The 6,175-nt window shown below is 35.1% G+C and overlaps 1 pseudogene; it reads right to left on the bottom strand.

The window, feature by feature from the left end:
- Positions 1–3,672: 3,672 nt before the first annotated feature.
- LOC107470663 (phosphoribosylamine--glycine ligase-like) lies at positions 3,673–5,667 on the bottom strand (annotated as a pseudogene).
- Between the last annotated feature and the right edge of the window lie 508 nt (positions 5,668–6,175).

Below are 6,175 nucleotides of genomic sequence, written 5' to 3' on the forward strand. Positions count from 1 at the left end.
AAATTTAATTATTTAAAATTAAATAAATAATAAATCTATAAACTTATTCCAGGGTTAAATACAAAGAATTAAAATAAAGAAAAGTATGGAGAGCTAATGTAGTTGTTATACAATATCAATATGTACAATGGGGATATTTTTGTAATTAAAATCAAATGATAACTAATGTAATTAATTATTATTTATTTCAAATTTCAAATTCAACCCAAATAAGGATTTCATAATACAAAACTAAAAACTGTCAACCCTCTCCCCTATTTGCACGGATTTGCTTCTCGGACATTCTCATCTCTCAACGGTGCCACCTCGCAACCCGCAACAGCCGCCATCGTGCATAGCCTCGGAAGACGCCGCCGTGAGCACCGCGAAGGACCGAGCAACACCGTTGCGCAGCATAACTGCCTTCCTCTCCTCCGAGTGAATAGAAGTATGGAAGTTTATCATTTTTATTGTATTTTGGATGTTCTATTTATTATTATGTTTCTTTCAGAGGAAAAAATAAATTAATAAAAAAGTTGTAACTGTATTCATAAATGCGTGATTAAAGGCAAGTGGTCACTGAACATAGCCAGTAACTTCCTATTTGAGATCCTACAGGAAAATTGACTCTACTCTCTAATTTCTCTAACATTTTTATTTTCGGTCCATAATCACTTATCCACACATTCAAGAAAATAGCAGTATCCTTGTACATGCAACCACATTACATTAGAAAGTGTAGCTCTGTGTCTCTAACCAGTTTGATGTATATTAATTGATGGCAAAACTAAGTTGGATATTGGCTTCAGTCTCACTATGAGTAGTAGTTTAGTGCTGTTTTATTTCAACTTTTGGCCACAATAGACATAATGTGAAATAGAAGTACAAAGATGAATTTATATGCAAAATATTACAAACTAATTGTCAGACGCATTTACTAACCTAAAGAGAGTGACAAAATCTCACATTCCAGCTGCAAATACACGAATAAAAATAAGTATTTGGATGGTCAAATTGTTAGTGCAAATGAAAGCAATCCACTAATCGGTTCTAAGGATAAAAATTCCTGGAAAAGAAGAGAGATAATCAATCATGATGGTCACAATATAGAGTCAAATACTCAAAGGGAATCCGAAGACATAACTATTGATGAAATCTCTAAAGAGGTTCAGGTACCTGAAAATAAAAAAGATCTCGATAAGAATGACTTGATATCTGATATGTTGCTGTTGACATAGATGATAAGAATGACTCCTTTTGTTATTAGTTTAAGTGTCAGTGTTTACAATCTAGAAAATATTTTGGAAGCTTTTAAGTGTTTTGTGTATATGTTTTATATAAAGCATCTTTTGGGTTTGTTTATCCAATATTTTTCAGTAAGAAATCTGTATGACTACATGCTGCCAGAATTCATCAAAGTAGTAACAGACCCTTTTTCTTGAATCAAATCATAATCTCATCTGAAACAACGTACATACTTCTAAAGTAATACAACTTACAATGTAAACAACATACACTTTTAAAAAATAAGACACACTTTGAACCTAGTATCACAGAAGGTTCCTGCTACTCATATGCCTTACAAAAATTTGGAGATCACAATTCCAAATACAAAAGCAATTACCAAAGCTTTAACACTAACGCCGCTAGAACCACTATTGGCATTACAATTTTTAGCTTCCAATTCTAATCCACTAACTCTAGCATCTAGTTCCCTCAGTTTTCTAGCATCAACACCAGCAGCATCAGGAATCTGACTTTGATCTCGCGTCCAACCCTCTATATCAGGAGAATTTTTGGGAAACTCTTCAAACGATGCAACATAATCATCCAACCATGCAAAAAATTTACAATGCGATTTTGTGCTCTGTAGAATATACTCACAGCTCAAATACTAGATCACATCGAGTTAAAATCAACTAAACTTAAATTAAATTTCAGATTACCTTGAAGTGTGGACATCCAAAAAATAACCGGTTAGGATTCAGTTCTGTTGAAGAGAGAAACAAAATAGCATGCGCCCCACACCGGCATCGTAGAGCAATGAACTTCTTCTTCTTCTTCGGCGCAGCAACACTTCCTGCAGATATACTTAGAGGACTTCTGCCTTCATCTTTAAAAACTTCTCTTCTACTCCCATCAATGGAACTTGACGGTGGTTCGTTGCTGCTGCTCATGGCTCTGTTAGGGTTTTCTTGTAAATGTGAAGGCTGGAGGAGGAAATCCACTTTTTCAAAAGCAACTGAAACGTTGCTTCCCACTAAAACGACGTCGTTTATATGGTGACTGGGTAAGACAAATTAGCCCCTGTCCATCTCAACTTCTCTATCTCAGCACTGACTGAACACGCCATCCACCTCATATGACATGTCACGCACCGAAATAGCCAGAGAAAAACGCATGGGGACCGCCTCGTGTGACGAAAATCGGAGACAGGACCGAATTGGATCGATTTTATTTTGAGGGGTCGCGTTGTCATTTTTGAAAATTGACAAGGACCGGGTTAGTACTTCACTCTTTTCTTTATTTATGAAATTGATTTTAGTGTTCTCTTTTGTTTTGTCCGCCGCCAAATGTGTACATCACAAAAACTTTTGGATGTACAGTAAAGAATGCAGTTTCTCAAGAGAAATGTCAGCTTGTGGATCCCAAAATGGATCCGGGACAGGTAATTCTAGCACCGACTTAGAATCCATAGCATTCACCAAGCATAGTAGAAGTTCTTCGTAGGGGTTGAGGAACATGCATATAGCACCGCAGAAGTGATTAATGAGCATATTAGCATAGGCCGAGCTTACTAAGGGCCAACTAATTTAACCAAAATTCCATGATGTGTTGAGATTGCATCATCTTAACAGTGAGTCATAAACGTCTGGTTTCATAAGGACTTAAAAGTTAAAACTATAACCTCTACCTAATTACGTATAAAACCATTACTTAATTCTTCTTTGTTTCACTAAATTTTGTTTTTTTTTTTCTTCTTCTCCTCTTCCTCATCTTTTTCCCCTCCATTGGGGGTGTTGAAAGCTTGTAAAAGGATCAGATTGTTAAGGTTACTTTTTAACATTATAATCTAGAAATATTTTTTTCTTGATCCAGGTTATATGAATTATGACATCCTTTGATCTTTGTAGACCACTTGGGAGAAAACCTAGCCATAACCAAGTTGTTAGCTAATTTGTGACCCTTCAACTTGGGATGACACCTTTACTGAAACCATGTAATTCTAGTTCTGTATTTCTAACTTGTAACTGGAATTTCCTAGCGTTAAGCTATTACTTTCTGGATTTCACAAGATCACCACTACTTTCTTAAACCTTTTGGCTACTGTTTTCTGCCATCAACCTGTTTGCTCTGTCAAAAAATCCTTCAGCTTAGTTGGGTGAATTCCCTCCTTAGCTGCCTGTGGAACAAATCTTGTTTGTATCAAAATGAGTAATAATATCAACTAAACTAAAAGTAGGTGGGCTGAATAGAAGAATGAATATTTTCATACAGGTTACAATTATTTTCCATTAATGAAATATTTTCAAGATTTTTTCCCTCTTTTATTGGAAAAGGGTAAGTGGATACCATGAATAATTCACATAGCCAAAGTGGAATGTGATGAAGTGTTTGGTGTTGGCATACTAGGCTAATAACTGCAAATCAGTTCATGATTTCTTTAGAGTGCATCAAATATATATGGTTTATTCAGGCCACAAAGTCTGGCAACAATTGTGCAGCAAACCTCTTTGGATTCCGCATGCCAATACTCTCAAATGCAGCAGCAGCAGAGGAATGAGGAGATGAAGAAGTGTTCATGGCGCCAACGAAATCGTTTGGTTCTGCGGTATCAGTGCTTCTTCCGAGTTGAATGTTCTGGTTTGGTAGAAACGATTGGTGGTGCGATCTAAGATAAGCAAATATCGGAGTTTCCAGCAACTGAATCAATTTATCCAGCTGGACTAAAAATTTGACGATAATGTCTTCTTCAACAAGAGATTGAATCACAGTGCTAACATGTTGGTCATATAGATCCTTCCCAGCAGGATTTACCCGTGATTGCTTCAAAAGATCTCGGATCTCGGATAGTTCCAATGATCTAAGTAAAACCAAATTCAGAACCTGAAAATTTTGTTACAAAAGGAGGGGGGATATTAAAATCCATATCGATACCACTCTACTACACTGGACTGGCTAAAGGCCTATTAAGTATTGTACACAAAATATTAAAATGCATATCAATCAATCAGTATACTTTCTATAGGTCTGCTCAAAAGAGAAAAAACAGAACCATGGCTGACCCGGGTGACCAGTTCAGAGATACCCCACTGAGCTCTCCTTTGCAAGCCGTAAGCAGGACTTGTACCAGATCAGACTCCAACCGAACCATGAGAACCTGTTTAAAATTCCCAAAGGGAAAATGAAATACATCAATTAACAACACAGCCTCAATATTAGTAACATAAACATAGCATTATGTGAATATCTATGATCATCATGTTGTGTTGCAAACAAGCATCTCATGACTTTAACTGACCTGGCACTCTGGATCAATGAATCGCACATTATACTTGATTAACTTAGGCATTCCAGATTTCTTCTCAATCATAAGACCAGCATACAAAACGCCAACAAACTTGCAACCTTCTGCTGACATTCCTTTCACTGTCGGGGTGATAATATTATCCATTACTATTGACTGAAGTTCCTTGGTTAATATAGGAGCTGGAGAGAGTACGCACCCATGCCGCCAGTATTAGGCCCCGTATCACCATCACCAACTCGTTTATGGTCCTGAGCGGATTCAAGTAGAATTGCATTTTCTCCATCAACCAATGCGAAAAATGATACTTCTTCTCCCTCTAGATACTCCTCAACAATGACCCTACAACCTGCAGAACCAAAATCACCCTTTACTAGCATTGAATCTACAGCTTCATACGCCTCTTCCAGTGACATGGCAACAGTAACTCCTTTTCCAGCAGCCAGTGCTTTGATAACAATTGGAGCTCCTTGTTCTTGAGTATATTGTTTTGCAACGGATGGGTCTGTAAATGTTTTGTACTGCATTAATTAATCCAGGATTAATAAGAAATAACACATCCAAAAACCAACAGAATACAGGTTTGAGTAATCCTCTTAGAATCAGAATGTTACGAAATGAGACTACTTATTAGAAACAATGCATGAAAAAATCATGCACAAAGAAGCAGAAATATTCCAATAGAATAAGGATCAATTACTGATCTGATCAATGAGAAAACAGACCTTAGCAGTTGGAATATCATATTTGTCACACAAATGCTTCATGAAATTCTTAGAACCTTCCAAGGCTGCAGCCTCCACAGATGGGCCAAATGTTGGGATTCCTGCCTTAACTAATATATCTGAATATTTATTATAGGAGATTACGTCTTTATATTAAATATTTAGATATATTAGATAATCCTAATTGATCCTAATTATATTCTAATAAAAAAATACAAATAAAAATCAGCTAAAAAAGTGAGCAAACATGCAAAAATAAAGATAATGTCACAGAATTGAAAAGTTTGACTCCGTCAATCACTAATTTAATTATCATCAACCGTTCTCTGCCACAACTAAAAAGCAATATTAATGTCTGCTTATAATAATCTTGAAGCTTAAACTAGACATTGCAAATAAGACAATGAAATGAAGAATAAAATTACGCTTCAACATGCTCTAATTAAGATAGAAAGAAGAACACTAAAAACCCTAGAGAGGATGAAGAACACTAAGAAATCTTCAGAAACAGGTGATCGAAGATAGGGTTTTTGAAATTCAGATCTCATAACAATCTTATGATTTTTTTTTATTTTTTAAAAATATAAAACTAGAATAAGTTGAAATTTAAAATTTGATTCATTTAAAAAAAATACTCAAAGATAAAATTACTTTTATTTTTTCATAAAATTTAAAAAAAAATTCAAAAAATTTTTTTTCTTAAAAGCTCACCAAACTAAATCCTAAACTAATTATTTTTTAATTTTTAAATTTTTTCCTAATAAATTATAAATTAATGACAGTAAAAAAAAGATAAATAACACTATTCAATTTTGAATTGACCTACCGTTTCCTATCCTTATGCCTTGGGCACAAAGCATATATTGATAGAGAGAGAGAGATAGAAACCGCGAAAAACGATAGATTGGAAAATTGGGTTTTTCACTTTTTGGTTTGAAGTTTG

This window comes from Arachis duranensis, chromosome 1 (genome assembly GCF_000817695.3).
Source record: "Arachis duranensis cultivar V14167 chromosome 1, aradu.V14167.gnm2.J7QH, whole genome shotgun sequence".
In the NCBI taxonomy this organism is placed as follows: domain Eukaryota; kingdom Viridiplantae; phylum Streptophyta; class Magnoliopsida; order Fabales; family Fabaceae; genus Arachis; species Arachis duranensis.